Consider the following 18,424-nt stretch of genomic DNA (forward strand, 5'->3'; position numbering starts at 1 on the left):
AAATCTTTATTGTTGAAAGTATTACATGTGTTCCCTTTTCCCCCCATTGACCTCTCCCAGCCTGCTCCTGCCCCCCACCCCAGGCCTTCACCACCCTATTGTCAGTGTTCCTGGCTTATGCATATATGCATACAAGTTCATTGACTGATCTCTTCCCACCTGCCCACCCTCTGAGGTTTGACCGTCTGTTCAGGTTTGACCGTCTGTTCTATGTCTTTGGATCTATCTATTTTTTTCATCAGTTTATGTTGTTCATTCCGCATATGAGTGATGGGTTCAAATCTTGATTTCACTACTAGGTATAACTTAGGTGAAAAACTCAAACTCCCTGAGTTTTAGTTTTTTTTACTCTTAAAACTGGGATAGAAATAGCTTCTTGGCAGGGGAATTAAATTGACCAAATCTGTAGAAAGTGTTTAGCACAGAGTTGGCTCATAGCAAAGGCTTCACAAATGTTCTTATTGCCTCTTTCCCCCACAGATACATAGCTGATTAATGGCAAATCTGGTCTCCAGTTCTCATGGCTTCTGTGTGGTATTTCTCCTCCCCCCACCTTCACTCATTCCTTGACTCTTATTTAGTTGGAACAATTTTCTTCTTGTGACTGGGTTGGTGAATAGCTTTGTCTGACTGTAAATTTTTGAAAACTAGCAACTGGAAAATGGGGATTAAAAATTATTGCAAAAAAAGACTCACAGAATGGAAAGGTTTATTCCAGATACAAATAATCAAGAATGGTTCATAATGGGGAAATTGATATTGATTGATAAATTAATGAATCGAATCAATAACTATTGAGCACCTGCAGTGATTAGGGCACCAGTGGCAATTCTCAGGTGAACAAAGCAAATGTGGTTCCTGTGTTCACCAAGTCACTTGGGGTGGAGTCCAGGTGGATTTGGTGTTTAAGTGGACCCTGACTAACTTTTACTCTCTTTGAGCTTGTGAAAGATACAGCTAAATACAGCTTGAATGAAAGGAAGCCTTAGTAGACACAGCTTCTGATCAGAATAGGGGACTCAGAAGAGATAGCAAAAGCTAAAAATGTAGCTTTAGAAAATATTTAGGAAAAAACTTTTATGACAGATGGATAACTGGTCATGAGGGAAAAGCAGGACATTTTGAGTATATCCCCAAATATCTTTGGGGTTCATGCAAAGAAGACATACTGTTTCTTTTTTTAAAAAAATACATTTCTTTATTGATTTCAGAGAGGAAGGGAGAAGGAGAGAGAGATAGAAACATCAATGATGAGAGAGAATCACCGATCAGCTGCTTCCTGCACGCCCCCCACTGGGGAACGAGCTCGCAACCCAGGCATGTACCCTTGGCTGGAATCGAACCTGGGACTCTTCAGTCCACAGGCTGACGCTCTATCCACTGAGCCAAGCCGGCTAGGGTGACATACTGTTTCTTTACCTCATTCTTTTAGCGGTCTGATGGAGTCATGATAACTTCCATCCGTGGGCACTTAATTTAGCATCAGGCATTGCTCTGCGTGCTCTCAATGCATTATCTTACTTAGACTGCAGCGATGGGATGGTTAGGTTTCCATCTTTATAGAAAAGGACACTGGGATGCTAGGAAGGGTGATAAAGTGACCCGAGGTCAGGCTCAGGGTTCAGCTTGAGGCCGTCTTTACAGTTGGGGCATATCTGGCAGGCTCAGCTCTGTAGTTCACAGCCCTGAACACATTAGCAATTACTGAATATCTCTGTGATTCAGTTTCCTTGTCTGTCAAATGGGTTCTGTCCCTGGGTTGTGCTGAGGGTCAAGTGAGATAACATTAGTGAAAGCCAGATAGGTAGGGACCAACTGCCCTGGTTTTCTTGGGACTTCCCAATTTTTAGCAGTGGAAGTCCTGTTCCTTAGATATTTTTCAGTTCCAGGCCAATGAGGACACTTGGTTTCCTCTATGCAAGTCCCATTCCAACCTGCAAAATATTTGGGCAAAGTGCTAACTGATTTTGGAGAACTGAAAGCAGTTCAAGGAGGCACGTGAATTTCAGCTGATGTTTTAAGCCACTGTCAACTCTGTGGACTGAAAGGCTTCAGGCAAAGTCTCCCTGATAAAGCTTATGAGAAAAGTGGGGGAGTTAGAGCTGAGTTTGGAAAACAGGATGCTTGCCAAGCCAGGATGCCAATGCTTTGACTGTGTAAACCTCAGATGCACAGCCTGGTGAGTGATGTTCAGAGCCTGGGGATAAGTTACTGATGACAAGGGCAGGGAGAAGGGGATGGAGAGGGCACCAGGTGGCAAACATAGCACCTTTGGCATCTCCAGATACGTCTTTCCCCCTTTCCCTTTTTATAGAACATGGATCTTGGTGGATTTCAATCTGACGTTGCCATTGTTTAACTATGATATTGAGCAAGCTATTTCACCTCTTTAGTCCTTAATCACTGCATCAGTAAATTGGGAAAGATTGTAATAATTTATAACCTCCTGTGATGTGGTTAGGATTGAGTAAGAAACTGTGCCCGATGAAGGAAACACTCAATAATTGTTAGTGCTATTGCTACTATGATTCCCATGCTATTAATTATTATATTAGGGTAGGGTTGCCAGATTTTGCAAATATAAATGCAGGATGTCCAGTTAAATCTGAATTTCAGATAAACAATAAATATTTCTCAGGACATACTTATACTAAAAATTATATGTGGTTTATCTGAAATTCAAATTTAACTGGGCATTTGCATTTTGTGTGGAAATCCCAGATTAGTGTGACCAACCACCCTACTTTTCCTGGGTCTGAGGGATTTCCTGGGACACAGGACCTTCAATCTAAAATCAGGACAGCCATGTGGGCACAATTGGTCCCCATTAAAATAGCAATCTGGCTGCTTTTAAGGTCACATTTGAAACTCAGATGATGGTTACAGATACTCTTCCCCTAAAAACACCCACCCACATGAACGCAATGTTTTGCATACATTTTCAGGAATTTCTTGGACCTTTTGAAGCCTATTAATGAATTTCTGGTTAAGAATACAGACTCTGAAAAATCACCAGGTTCCAAGGTACTTTCCTTATTTATTTATTTATTTTTGGCAAACTTGTGAACATCGTTTGAGGAATCACAGGAAATGGGTGGTGAGGTAGATGTGGCCCTCTAAGCATTCCCCAAATGTGTTTTCAGTAGGATAAATACATTGATCAACAGAATAAAAATGAGTGCATACGTCTATGTAGTATAAAATGAGGCGGTCTCAGTGTTGAAATTCATCTATTTAGTTAAGTCAAGCCTTTCTTCTAAATCCACTTTGAGGTTACAGTGATCTGTTTTTGATGGTTCATACTGATTGATTGACTATCAGAAGTCCTCTAATCTGATATGACAGGAGCAGTTGCAAGTTAATGAAAAAAAAAAAAGGTTAAATCGGGATATCATTAAAAGACACATTGATCCATTTTATTTTAACTTAAGACACATAAAGTATGTGTTCGTTTACTCATCATTTGATGTCTGGCCAAGGTCTTTGTTTCCTGGCCAGCCGTCTGCTATTGGAGTTCCTGGCTTTTCTTTTCCAAACCCATCATCGGTGAATTCTAGTTTTTATTATTTTAAGTTGGATCATTAACTTAAAAGAAACTTGGGAGGTAATTTCGGTGCATATTCCTTTCAGAGGTTTACTCTTACCTCCCCTCTTTTATAGCGATCTTTTCTCCAAGATTGTATCGGATAGTAATTTCTCTATAAGTGCACTTTTATCAAGTCTCTACAAAGCATTTAACTTAGTTTTGATAGAAACAAGAGCTATATTTTTATACTTATATTTTGTCTGTTTGTTTATGTTGGATTAAGTTATATAATTACAACTAGAGGCCCGGTGCACGAAATTCGTGCACGGGAGTGTGTGTCCCTCATCCCAGCCTGCACCCTCTCCAATCTGGGACCCCTCGAGGGAAGTCCGACTGCCCATTTAGGCCCGATCCTGGTAGGATAGGGCCTAAACAGGCAGTTGGACATCCCTCTCACAATCCAGGACTGCTGGCTCCTAACCGCTCACCTGCCTGCCTTCCTGATTGCCCCTAACTGCTTCTGCCTGCCAGCCTGATCACCCCCTAACCACTCCCCTGCCAGCCTGTTTGCCCCTAACTGCCCTCCCTTGCAGGCCTGGTCACCCTTAACTGCCCTCCCCTGCAGGTCTGGTCACCCCTAACTGCCCTCCCCTGCAGGCCTGGTCCCCCCCAACTTCTCTCCCCTGCAGGCCTGGGTCCCCCGCAACTGCCCTTCTCTACAGGCCCCGTCGCCTCCAACTTCCCTCCTCTGCTGGCCTGGTCACACCTAACTGCCCTCCCCTGCAGGCTTGATTGCCCCCAACTGCCCTCCCTTGCAGGCCTTGTCCCTCCCAACTGCCCTCCCCTGCAGGCCATCTTGTGGTGGCCATCTTGTGTCCACATGGGGACAACCATCTTTGACCACATGGGGGCAGCCATCTGTGTTGGAGTGATGGTCAATTTGCATATTACTCTTTTATTAGATAGGAGGATAGCAGCACAACTGCCACCAACAAAGTTGGGGATAGCAATATTTAGGCATCAGTTATGAGTTGGGGGCTTGAGTCTATCTAGTGGACGATCAGGTGGAAGTCATTTAATGTGACTTCTAATGTAGCTCACCACAGGCCATGTGCTATCTTTTTTCTAAAATCTTTAGAAAAATCCTCATCGTTCACCCCCAGCTCTCTGTGAGTAGATTCTTTGGGGCTGACCTGAGGAGATGCTGAACTTCACATCAGGGTCTCTTCCGTGGAAAGCAGAGGTGATCCCTTGATTGTGGGAATAAGGGAGGAAGGAGCAACTGAATAAGTATGAGGAAATTATAGGAATCTTGGGGAGATGTAGGGCTTCCCCCACACTACAGAATTGGAATTGGGTTTTTGAGGCCTGAGAAGTCCCAGATGACATGGTAAATAAATAAGTGCATTCAAGGAGCTCAGATGTTAATTCAAAAAGAAATTCTCTATCTTTTCGTAGATGTTTGTATGTTCTGAGAGCACCAGAGCGATGATTTTACAAGTGGCATTTTCTGTGAGTCATGAGTTCTCGCCACAGACTGATGTACCTATTAGGCCCCATTTGCCTTCTTTGCCGTCTCTGTGTGCTTGGGGCTCAGTATGGCTTAGAGGACTGTGGTGGGAGGAAGGCAGTGGAGGGCTTTGCCTACACAGACCTGGGGGATATCTCCATCCTGCCTTTGTTTGTGAAACAGTGTCTCTCTCAGTAAAGCTCAACCCTTGTTAATGTTTATGGAGCACCTCACAGTTCATAACTGAACCAAATTCCAGTCCTGTCTGTCTACTCCACCCCAAGTCTTAGTCACTCTGGAGCTAGGCCTAACCCTTGCTCTTGGGGTATCGAAAGCCTGGTGAAAATGCAGGCTTTTTTTTTTGATAGAAGCAATAATGAGGAAACGTCCATATACCCATAATACTTTAAAATAAATTAATTTTTCAGATTAGTGAAAAGAGAGCAGTGTGTCAAGAGCAGGTTGTCACTAGGGGTATGTTACCTGAAGGATCAGAATGCATGAGGATGTTTAGAGAGAGAACTTCAGCTGACTTTGAGATCCTGGGCATCCAAAAAGCAACGTGAAGCATGGGGTGCTTAATTGGGAGGATATATCCTAATACACACACACACACACACACACACACACACACACACACACAGCATAACAAAGATCTGGGCAAAACCTTGTTCTTCTTCCCAATTTTGCCTGCTGCTGACTCTTGCCCTGACTGGCTCCACTGGCTGACCTTGACTTCTCCCTGTTCACTGGAACAGCTAACAACTGGCCTCATGAAATTCCTTTCTTATGTGCTTTACATGTATTGGCTTCCATTTCCTTTGCACAGGGAAGGTCTGTTCTCTCTTATTCATCGTGAGGGGCAAATAAGTATTTATATTGGTTTTAGCAGAGGCTGGAATGACCGTGCGCTGGCGCTGCGTCCTGTGATTTCTTGAATGCATGTTCCATGGGTGAAATCACTGGGCAGATGTTGCTTTATCTGGTTTCATTATCCAGGCTCTGAATTCTCAGGAGGCCTGGGCTGTTTTCCATTAATAGTAATTATTACTATTTTAATAGTTAAACCTTATTTGAGTTCTTACTATGAACAGATGTTGAACTAGACACTTGCTATGCATTAGCTCATTGAATCTTCGCAATGAAACAGTGAGATGGCTACTATTATTCTGAGGTTTAAAAAAAACAACTGGTAAAAGGCAGAGCCAAGATTTGAACTTGGTCTGATTTTAAAGCTGGAGTTCTTAAGGACCATGTGGAAATACTGCCTCCTGAGCAACCAGAGAAGGCTCTACTTTCCCCCTCAGCTCTAGAGACCACAGAGAGTGTCTGGTTACCCCATTCTACAGCCTTGCCTGAGCTGAACTCTATTGTCAGCTAAGAAGCCACCCACTGGGCTTCTTCCAGTATGTGAGGAATGTGGAGATTGCTGCTCCATCTGGGATCACAGTGTCCAGGTCAGCGCGACAGAGAGAAATTTCCCAACATTTTGGGACTAATGACATTATAAAACCCAGGCCTCTGTAGGCCAAGGTCACAGCAGCATAGGGACCCTGCAAACAGAAATGGCCATCTGACAAAACCCACCTAGGCGTATAAAAATATACAGAACAAAACTGAGGGAAAAATAATTTTTCTGTAGGGTGATTTGGGGTAATTTTGTGACTTCCTGGAACACTTGAAAATTGTAGTAATTTTCAATTCTTATGCTCAAGAAACAGTGTTCTTCTCTTTCCTTAAAACACAACAACAACGCAGTCCCCATTTCACTGGTGGGCTAGAATTTCAACCTTGCTAAGTCCTGGGGGCCATATCTTTCCCCCATCCCCGAAGGGCTAAGGGGGTCTACAACAGAGTCAGGTGGTTGGGGAAGGCCCAGGTCGCCACCACCAGGGGAGCCTTGGTTGCTGAGATTCCCATGAACCCAGTCCACATGGTGTCATTCCTGCCCTGCTGCTTTTGTGCCACAACTGGAGCAAGAACGTCATTGTCAGAGCGGAGAACTGCACACGGCCATTCCTCGCTCGAGTCTTGCTATTTCTCCAGAACACCATCAGTCAGCCACCTTCAGTCTGCCGCTCTTTGAGAGAATGCCCTCTGTCTTCTTCAGCTTCTGGAAATTCCTTAATCTTGAGAGAATTTATTTCTCATCTCGCTTCTATCAGAGGAATCCGCTCTAGTCTCCAACCCTATTCTCCTATCCTTCCAGGAGTCCTGGCATATTCTTCTCAGTAGGTTTAGACCAAGAATTGCAAACTCAAATGAATACAGAGGCTGGGTAGGAATAGAAGTGAGTGGAGCAGCTTGGCAGGGGCATGGCATGTAGTCTGTCTAAAGGGGGCTGCTACTCAGTTCTGGCTTGTTGCCCTGTATTGCTGGATCTTCTGATTTTCCAAGAAAATCAAGAAATCCAGGTTATTGTGAGCAACCTCCTATGTGTTAGCTGTTGTCTCAAGCATTTAAAATCACTCTGCATATGCCAAAGAAAAATGACAAAAGGAAAATGTCTGTCAGCCATCAGGTGGCCAACACCAGTGCAGGCTTCTGAGAGCCAAAGCCAGGGAAGAAAGTGTTTCACAGTTAGAAACCTTCCCTCCGGCAGGGAAGCACAGGGCTTGGTGGAAAGAGGAAAAGACAGGAAGGAAAACACACAAGTGAATGTCTGAAACAATTGTCTTTCTACAAAACATGCTGCTTTGACTCACAATATCTCCTTTCCTGAAAAGGAAGCTTCTTTAGGTCTTAGGGTTTGCTTTCCTGAAATCAGCTGCTTGGGAGCAAATAAGTTAAACTATTTTGGGTTCAACCTAAAGTGCTCACATAACTTTCGGTCTTGATGATTTTGAATTATGACCATAGAAAGTGCTGAAGTCCACATTATTTGTTGCATTGTTGAAATCAAGGTTTAGTGGACTTAATTTGGTTCATTCCTAGCTTTTGATGCAAATTTTGCTCATTCTATATTTTAGGGGCATTCCTGACTCTGGAGAGACATGTCACTGGGATGTGCCAGTGATTCAAAGGATGAGAAGTGTGGAAGAGTATAGACAGTCAATTCCTGCTTCTCCCACTACTATTAATGAATTTATATTTATGGAGCCCACTGGCAGTCCAGATTACTTTGGCTGAAAGTGGCAAATACCCAATTCAAACTGGCTTATGCAGAGAAGGGATCTCTATGGAAGAGTGAAAAAAATTGTCTCTCTCCAGTGGTATGCTTTGGGAATACTCCTAGGTTCCCACATCACCAAATATTTCTATTTTATATTACCTTTTTTTATGATCAACACTTTTTATATCATCACATTTCATTAATATTATTATATTCACATAATAATCCTATAAGGAAAATACTATTTTTTTAAATTTCCATTTTACCCATGAGAAAAATGGGCTCAGAAAGCTTAAGTTAACTCAATCAAGGTCATATGTAGGTAAGGGATAGAGCTAGAATTTGAACACAGGTTTTGCCTGACTCTAAATTCTGTTCTATTCTGCTTTTCTATCATTTAATATACCAACTAAAATGAGTAAGTTCACTCACTTCTGAATTCCTGTTTCTGTGTGGGAGGGTGAGGCAAACTACTCCTAACTGGAAAGAAACCAAAGAACCTCTTACCTTATATAATTAATTTCTTTTCCCTACAAAGAGCTGTTCTGCAGAGTCTCAATACCAAGGCTTTCCTAACAAATGCAAATGAGTGTGCAACATAAGACCATTCTTCAGTTAGATCAGAGTCTTTGATAAATGCTCTGGCTTCAAACATCTGTGATGGTGACCCACATATGGTTCATGTCTAACCTGCGATTGCTGATGTTGGGATGACATTGACTGTCAAGCCCTCTTTCTCAGTCATGGGCAGACAGTGGGGGATTTCACTGAGGAATTATGTAGTTCTTACTCAGTTCTGGGCACTGTTCTCAGCACTTTGCAAATATTATCTGATCTAATTTTCTCAAGAACCTCTTGAGGTAGATCATTGCCTGTGCTTTCATTCTGAATCCAAAATACACAGGCACTTACAGAGTGTTTACTCTGCGTGGACACTGTTCTAAGTGCTTCAAATACACTGCGTTCCCTTATTTAATCCTCACTCAGAACCCCATGAGGTAGACACTGTTCTTATCTATTTTACAGGTAAGGAGACTGAAGAATGGGGAGATGAAATTTGCTCAAGGTCACAGAATTAGTAATTGATAGCTATGGAATTTGAACCCAAGCAGACTGGCCTCAGAAAGCAGCTTATCTACTAACTGCCCTGGACAGTCACTTCCTAGTCCCCTATTGCTTAAAAATAGTAGTTAATTCTTTTTTTTTTTTTTGCAGATGAAACTTTAAGAAAATAAATACAGTAGCTTTGTCTAATCTGAATGTTATTGATCCTCACCTTAAACTCATTAACTAAATTTTCCAGAATATTTAGCTTAGTTAGAAAAGTAGGAAGCAAGGAGGCTGATGATCTTAGACTTAGACATGAATGAGCCATTTATTGGCTGTATGTCCTGGGACAAGTTACTTTACTTCTTTGAACCTCAGTTAATTCTTCAATAAAATGGGAGTAACAATATGCCTTCCTTATGGGGTATAATGAAGATTCAGTGAGATAACCGCATAAAGACCCCAGGGAGTGCCTGGAATGAGGAAAGACTCCAATAAGTGGTAGATATTTTTATTATTATAGACACATGTTTTGCCACCACAGACATTGTGTTAGTATACTAGTAGGTACCCTATTAAACATGCCCTATGAACACTATTTAAAAAAATCTTCTTCATTTTGTAATTAGTCACCTGAGTGTGTTACCTGATGAATGTTAGTCTCTTTCATTGAACTGCAAACTCCACTAGACTGTGAATGCCATGTATGTGTTTATGCTGTCCAGCCTTGATGCATGGCCTTATTTGGGACCTGGGAATGCAGAAGGAATATCTTGTGTCCATTGACTTGAACAAAGTTTGGACATTTTAGAATATAAAACATTTAAAGGACAACTCTCAATATAGGGACATTAATTTACAAAACCTCATAGAAGATTATTTCTGTGCCACATGGGGCCAGTGTCACCTGCTGGGCAGTTTTCTTTTCCAAGTTTGGTTCAAGACGGATTCTATGTCGGTTTGGGGTTAGCCAGTGTCCCTTGGAGCACATAGTCGAGCTGTTTGCATGTGACCTTTCTCTCTGTCTGGGGGTCTCCACTGTAGCAACCGACCTACAATGTTCTCCCCCAAAGTGGCCCATCCTCTGTTCCACTAAAAAATTATCTGTGTTTGAAGAAAAAAACATTGAAATGTCGATGATGGTTCTCAGAGGGTGTAAAGTGCTTAGCATAGAGCTTGACACAGTATTTTTTATGAAAGAGAAAGCACAAAGAGAGAAGAAACTTGAAGAAAAAGCTAGACTTTTACATGAAACTGAAAAGCTATCTTCTCCCACTCTTGCCCTCATAAACATTAAACGTGTTTTTTTTTAAGGTGACATTTTTAGCCCCGTCTGAAATGTATTGATTTGTATCCTGTGAGTCATTGTCTGTTTCTTCTTTCTATGTTAAAAAAACACATTAAATATCAATGTGATTATATAAATATATGTGTGTGGGTGGGTGGGAGGGTGAAGGGAATTTTCTTTTCAATTCTAAGAAGGGAAGTAGCCTTCTCCTAGGTTCCCACATCATCAATCAACTCATCACATCCTCGGTCGACTTCATTTTCTCCCGTGAAACAAAACTGAATAAATCACTTCTGGTTTTAAAGCTTGAGAAAAAACGTTTCAGAAACTTCTAGAGATGGTTCATTGTGTGGGGGACAGGAGACGTTTTTGTAGCTCTAAATCTGGATTGAAGAAAGTCCAGCTGCTATTTCTGTTTAGGGCAGTAGAGGGCAGACGTCTCCACTCCTGCCTACCCAAGATCACCCCAGCAACATTATGTTTATGCAAACAGCCTTTGACATAATAGCTTTGAAACAGCTGAAAATTGAATTGTGCCTGGAGGCCAAACATCTAGACCACCACCTTTGTTATATTCATCTGCCACAGCAAATTGGGTTCACCACTGGCTCCGGGAGCCGCTTTTCCCTAGATTCTGGCCTCAATAACTTTGTGTAGGAGAAAGACAAATGTGACTTCCTCACACAAAACCTTGGCAGGGTTTCATTTCCCAAACCCTTATCTGAGGGGCTGGAGATTGCAGTGTGGATTTCTCCAGCCATCTGAAGAAAATAACATAAAAGGAAAACTGGAAACCTACACCAAATCCATCTAATTCTGGGATCTCTGTGTGTTTCCACAGCCTTTTTGCTTCTCCACTTAATCTAATTAGGACTTCGCCTCCCAAAATAAATACCTAATAAAGAATGAACCTATTAAAAGACTAAATTTACTACACACCCGTTTATGCAAACCCTCTGCATGTTTCCTTGAAGAGGTAATGCCGATGAAATTGAACGTTATTTGACTGGATAATGGTCTCCTGCTGTAAGACGGATTAAGGAAAATAAACGTCGAGGGGGGGGGAAAGCGGGTCGCTTTATTGAATTCCGTTGATGATAATGCCATCACCTGAAATAGCTGCCTGGGAAGAGTGTAAATGGAAGTGAGGCAGCAGCATCCAGAGCCAATTTGCAACTGGGGAACAGTTCATTTTCTTGAAAGTAATTTTATTCTGTTTTGGGTTCACTGCCCTGGTCTGGGGGGTTGACATAGGTATATTTTTAAAAGAAATCGGTTTGTGGGCTTCATGGATGCTTTTCATAGGAGAGCGTTTAGGCATTGGTTACTGGTTTCCTTCATTGATCAATAAATATCACACAAGGGTCTACTCTGTGCTAGGCACTGTTTGGGCACAGAGGATATGATAAGCAAAACAGGTGTGTCACTGTCATGAAACTTACAGTCTAGTGAAGGAGGTAGAATTCATTCATCAGCAAATATTTATTGAACACCCATTTTGGGTCAGGCCCATATTTACAAACTAAATACAAAATTGCAACCTAGCTGAGTTGTATGAAGGCAACGTAGTGAGGTTACTAGACTGGGACATATGCCATTTCTCTGAACAGTTTTAAGACAAATCAATGTAATATGACTGCCAGGTCAGTGGTGATTGGCCCACTAGAGAGTTTATTAGCATGCTTGTGAGTTCACTTAATCAGTTCAAACCCAGTTACCAAGCTTTTCTGGGGCTGTTTTCTTTTCTTGATAGCAGTCTATAGTGTTTTGTGTCCAATTTGCCTAATAGGATGGATGTTTGAGTAAAATGAAAGACTATGCATAAAAGTGCTTTGTAGTGGTTGAAAAAATAGGGATTATTATTATGGGCTGGGGCTTTCCTAGGGCCTACCGACAAGGATCTTACAGATTTCTTGGGCAGATCAGAGGAATATAGGTTGATTGACAGTGAGCAATTCAAACAGTTTATGGATAAGTGATCATGTATATGGCACAGATGACATAATATATTGGATGAGGAAGGGGAGAAGGTAGGCTTTGAGGAATGGATGGTGGTTTGAAAGAGAAGAGCAGGCGTCCCAGGATAGTGTATATTTGGGGATTGCGGGGATGCTGGTGAACACACTGGCAGGTGGAGCATATTGGGGTAGGGAAGATTGACCAAGTGGATGCAGCTCAAGTCCAAGGTGGACCGATCTGTTAGGGTGACATCTGACCTTGGGTTGGGCGGTACTTCAGTGGCCTTTTGTAAGGCCCTCCTCTGCTAGTTGGTGCCCACTCTTCTCTTCCTCAGTGCCCTCTCCTCAGGTCTCACACCTGGCTGCTCTGTGATCCACACCACTCCTCCAGGCCTCCCTGCTCCTCTGGGTCCCTGCCCTCCAAAGTCATGGCTGGCTGTTCCATAATCAGTGCTAAAACACTGATGGGAGAGCATTCACGTTTTATTCCATTTTCCTGAAAAGACAATGCTTAAAACCAGGGCTTTGTAAACTGGTGTAATATCTTGTCCCTTCTCAAGGAAAAATATTCTCTCAGCTCCAGAGAAGACCACCCCCATTTGGAGAACACTGACTTACACTTCCAGTTGTAAACTGTCACTGCTAAAGAGGAGTTTGGCTGCAAAATCATTTTTTTTTCCTTTTGAAATTATCATTGAAATGAAAGCACACAATTAAAAACTGTTTTTGGAACTCTTAGGCTCTTGAGAAAATGAGCCTCTCATTGCCCATTAAATTAAGCACCCAGGGGACTCCCTATCCCCCTAGGGTCTCAGTTCCCCATTCACTCTCCCTATTTTTTCATTATGTTTCTTCAGACAGGCCAGTGGCGTTTCTTTGATGATTAATGATGCTGGGGTCTCTCACTAGTCCCCTTACTCTCTCCTTGTGCTGACCCAGGAAGGGCCAGTTCCTTGAACTCATGTTCAAGGGCACAGTTGTATTCAGCGCCAGTTCCATAGGGCAGTCTCCACATTGCTGAACAAGAACTCGCCCTGTCTAGAAGGCTCCTGTGAAATCTCAGGGTCAGCTTCATTGTGTGCCTCAGTGTTAAAATCTTCTCCAGCCTCATGGAGAAATCCGGCTGGAAGAAGCAGCCATTTGGGAAAATTTGCTTAGATTTGGGGCATGGATTCTGTAAGCTCAAGAGAGCATCTTCATCTTTGAGTGACTCTGGGCATGCCAAATCACCCTTGCTCATGCCTTTGGCATGTCTACATCTTGGGCAACAGGAAAGGAAAAAGAGATAGAAAAAGGCAAAGGGAAAGTATCAGAAACGAAGGAAGATTTAAGGGATAAAACATGGTAGAAAAGAGAGAAAAGAAAGATGGTTTCATCTGTTGCCATCAAAAAAGACGTTGACCAGTGGCATTAATATATTGAGTGTCCGCTGTACACCAGCTGATTTACAGTGCGCCCTGCTATATACCAGGGAGGAATCTCCACCCACAGAATCAGCTACATAACAAATCAACGGAAACCCAGCTATAAGCCCTGCATCATGATGGCTGGGGGAAACCCAACTTCAGTCGTTATGGGGATTCCTTTAAACGTTTCCCACTGCTCTGCCACCCCACCCAGAGATTTGCCAAGGTGCTAGGCTTTTCTTTTTTCTTTTTTTAAAATTACCTTTATTGTTGAAAGTATTACAAATATCCCCTCGCCCCTTTCCTCCCATAGGCTTTTCTTAATGCCAAATAGAGGTAGCCCCATTGGTCCACATAGGTTAGCTCTCACTGTTTCCACAGGCCATTTTATGCTAGCTTTTGGGGTTTAGACTCTTTAATGAGCCCAGGAGCTCCTGTGTCCTGGCTAGAGACCCTTTAGCCCACCAAATGGCCATCCGTAGGAGCTTAACTGTTGGTGCTGTCTGAACTTCACCTCTCTCTGATTATAGAACCTTTCTTCTTTTCTCTCCACATCCTCATTATCTTCATTACACCCTTCACCTTTGGGTGTATTGCCATGCCATAATACCTTCAAAGTGTGGGGGCTTTTATAAAAGATGGAGAGAATCATTGTCCTGGTAGCTCTGCTTTTTCCCCTGCAGAACTCCCTACAGCAAGGAATTAGTAAGGGGCTGAATACATGTTTGGGAAGGGGGAGGAGGGAAAAATAAAGCAGAATTCTAATTAATATTACAAAAAGATTTCCTGTCTGGTGATAATACTCAAATTATTCAGGTAAAAACCTGGCTTCAGGACCCCTTTAGAATGTGATGAGAGAGTTTGAGTATTTGTCTAATTTTTTGCAGCTCTTTAAAAAATATCTTTTGAATGGGTAGTACTTGCCCATGGTTCAGAATTCAAAAAAATCCAAAAAATATATACAGTATAGTGAAAAGTTACCCACTCTTATTACCCAACCATCCATTTCTTTCCAGAGGGAACCACTGTTGCCTGTTTGTTGTGTTTTCTGCTAGAAATATTCTGTGCATGTATAATTACACTGAGTGGCCAGATTATTATGATCTCTGAACGCATAATAATCTGGCCACTCAGTGTATATCCTATATAATAAAAGGCTAATATGCAAATTGTCCCCTCGACCAGGAGTTCGACCAGCAGGCAGGCCGGCCAACTGTCCATGTCCCCTCCCCCTGGCCAGGCTGGCCAGACGCCACCAATGCACGAATTCATGCACCAGGCCTCATATACATATATATATATATATATATATATATATATATATATATATATATATATATATATACACATACACACACACACACACACATACTGAGTGGACAGATTATTATGCGTTCAGAGATCATAATAATCTGGCCACTCAGTGTATATATGAATAAAATATGTTATTCTGTACCTTTTTGCTTAATATATATATATTTGATTTTATTGATGTAATTATACAAAGCTAACTCTTTAATTTTAGTAGTTTCATACTATATTCTATATTTTATGAAGAAACAAAAGGAAGATTTGAAGGATAAAACATGGTAGAAAAGCAAGGTATTATTTACTATTATTCCTTTTACCAGCCCTCTGTTGATGGACATTTAGGATGTTTTAGTTTTTTTCTAATATAAACATTGGTGCAGTAAACAGCCTTGGTTATTGTACACAGGTAAATTTCAGGGTGAATCATTATCACTAGAACTTTAATTGAAAGATATGTGCATTCTCAACTTTGATAAATATTACCAAATTGACTTTCTCAGAGGTTAAATCCATTTACATTCCCCCTAAATATGGTATTAAAAGTGTCTGCTTTCCCTCCTAAAATAAAAGCTGCTATACTTTTTCATAATCTTTGTCAATCTGATAGGTGAAAAATGGAATCTCAGTATAGTTCTTATTATGAGGAAGTTGAGTAAATTTAATATGCTTATAAGTAACTGTAGTTAATTTTTTATGACGTTTCTATGCCCTTGCCTATCTTTCCTTTAGTAGTTGGAATTTTCTTATTGATTTCTAAGGACTCTTTTCTTATTGAGTGCTAAGGATTTATATTAGTGAAATATAGCCTTTGGTCTGTGATATGCACTGCAACCTAGTTTTCCTTCAGTTTGTTTATCTTGCACTTCCTTTTCTGGTATTTTATTTAATGTAGAATTTTGTGGAGTAAAACTTATCTATACTTCATTTTGGCACTTGAATCTTGTGTTACACACTGAAATACTTTCTCCATTGTAGGATGATAACATTTCTCCCAGTGTTTTCTTCTAGAACCTTTAAGGTTTTGTATGTTGCACTTTAAATTTTTGGTTCATCTGGAATGCCTTTTGGTGTAGTGAGTAATTTAGGAATCACACATCAATTATGTTTCCCAAAAATTGTTCCGTTTTCCCAGTACCATTTTACTAATTTTATAGTTCTTTAAAAAAATAAATAAGAATTCTTTGGAATGTATGCTGTTTCTGGATTCTGCTTCCAGAATCTAAGTAGGAAGTGTTGGCAGGTAGCTTGAGTATTCCCAGGTTCAGAAGTAATGAATGACTGCTATTGAGAAGTTAGGAAGTGAGTCCCAGAGGCAGCATTGGGGGAGGAGTCTATCTTCATTTTGTAACCTCTTTCATGAACATTTACCTTCTTGAGAAGAAAAGATTGATTTTAGATTTAACACTCTTGATGTCCAACCTTGGCAGCAAATGAAAACCTAGTTAGAATGGATAGAAAGTAAGGTATAATGAGCCCATGTTAAATGTATACTTTGCTATCATGCAGAAAGGCCATTTGGCTTATAATGGCTTCCCCACCCCCCTACTATAAATTATTTCCCAATATTTCTAAGGACATTTTCCCCCACAAAAATATCTCAGAGAGGTGATTTTTATCTCTAAAGGCACTCATTCTGAACTGTTTCCTTTTTGTTTTTCCCCACAGAGTGATTTACTATACTGGCTGCATTTTTCCATAGTCAACTCTGTTATACTGAAATTCTTTGTCCTATGTCACAGTCACAAATCATTTATCTTGGTTATTTTGGGGTAAAGATACTTTCCAATAAGATGTAGTAATTCTTTCGCATATTTCTCCCCCGACTGTCCTTGTCTCTCTCTGGGCCTACGTCTCCATGAGACTCTTGGGTCATCAATCAGTTTCTGACCGATCAGTTCATGAAGCAAAGCCTTATCCAGTGTTTTTGATTGGGCTCGCCAGGCTTTTGGCATTGTGTGGACACAGTAAAAGTACCTCTCCACAGATATACTCAATATTCAGTGAGAATGCATGGATCATAAAATCTTTTCATAGAAATACACTGAGTGGCCAGATTATTATGATCTCTGAATGCATAATAATCTGGCCACTCAACAAATATTTATTATTTAGTGCCCCCTATGTGCCAGGTTTAGTGGAGCAAACTACTGTTATTCATTAGCTTTGTTGTCCCTGGGTAGGGAGTTGCAGCATTAGGGCTGTGTGTTTGCTATCGATGAGCTATGCCTTAAGGAATCACAAATGAATAAGGAATATTCCACATGTTAAGCCCATATATTCAAAGTACTCACAGTTTTGCACTAAGAACTAGTAAAGGAGATACTATGATGCCCCTTTTGTAGATGTTAAAGAATACACTAAAGATCACTCAGCTAGTGAGCTAACAGCATTTTAGCCCATGTCTCCCACTCATAAATCCAAGACCTTTCTACTGTACCCAAACTGCTCTTAATAGTAATGATTTGTAGTACAAAGTTCATGCAAACCAGAGATCAATGACCTTTAAAAAGTGACTTGCCAAAATTCCAGCCCCTTTCCTTCTATATGCCCACTCAAGGTCTAGGAGCATTGGAGCAAATCATGATAATATTGTTCTCAGGGGATGTAAGAAATAGGGTTGTTGAGCTTTTGCCATTTGTGAATGAGGGAGTGAGTGTGTGTGTGAGTGTGTATGTGTGTGTAACCCTATTGAAGCCAGGACCCACATAGTCCAGTCTCGGAGCTATGTTGCAATGATAAAACTTAGTTAAAAAAAACCACACAAACCAAAAATGTCTGTCCCAAACAACTCAAGCTTTTTATTTAAATTGCTCAAACATTAAGAAACAGATATATATGTTTCAAAACCTCTCTTAAAAATACCCCTCTTATCTAATCATCTAATTCTCTCAGACCTTGTGGTTTCTCCTTTTCTACAATTTTATAAAATTCTCAGAAAAACTCCACCTCCAGTTCCAGCTTTTGTGCCCTTTGTCCATCTACACTTCTCCACTTCTATCATGAAATTTAAAGAACTAGTGTTATGATAGCAGAACCTACCTCAAATATCTGGGGAGTGGAATAACCAAATGAGCAAAGCCAGAATCTTTTGGGAGCAAGGAGGATAGAAACGCTTGGAAATACTAGGCATATACATCTACATATGTCTATCTCTATCTCTATCTCTATTTCTATCTCTATCTCTATCTCTATCTCTATATCTATATCATCTATGTCTCTATATATCTTCCTGTTCTCTGCTTCTGTCTCTGTCTCTATCTCTATCT

The sequence above is a fragment of the Cnephaeus nilssonii genome (assembly GCF_951640355.1).
Source record: "Cnephaeus nilssonii genome assembly, chromosome: 5".
Taxonomy (NCBI): Eukaryota; Metazoa; Chordata; class Mammalia; order Chiroptera; family Vespertilionidae; genus Cnephaeus; species Cnephaeus nilssonii.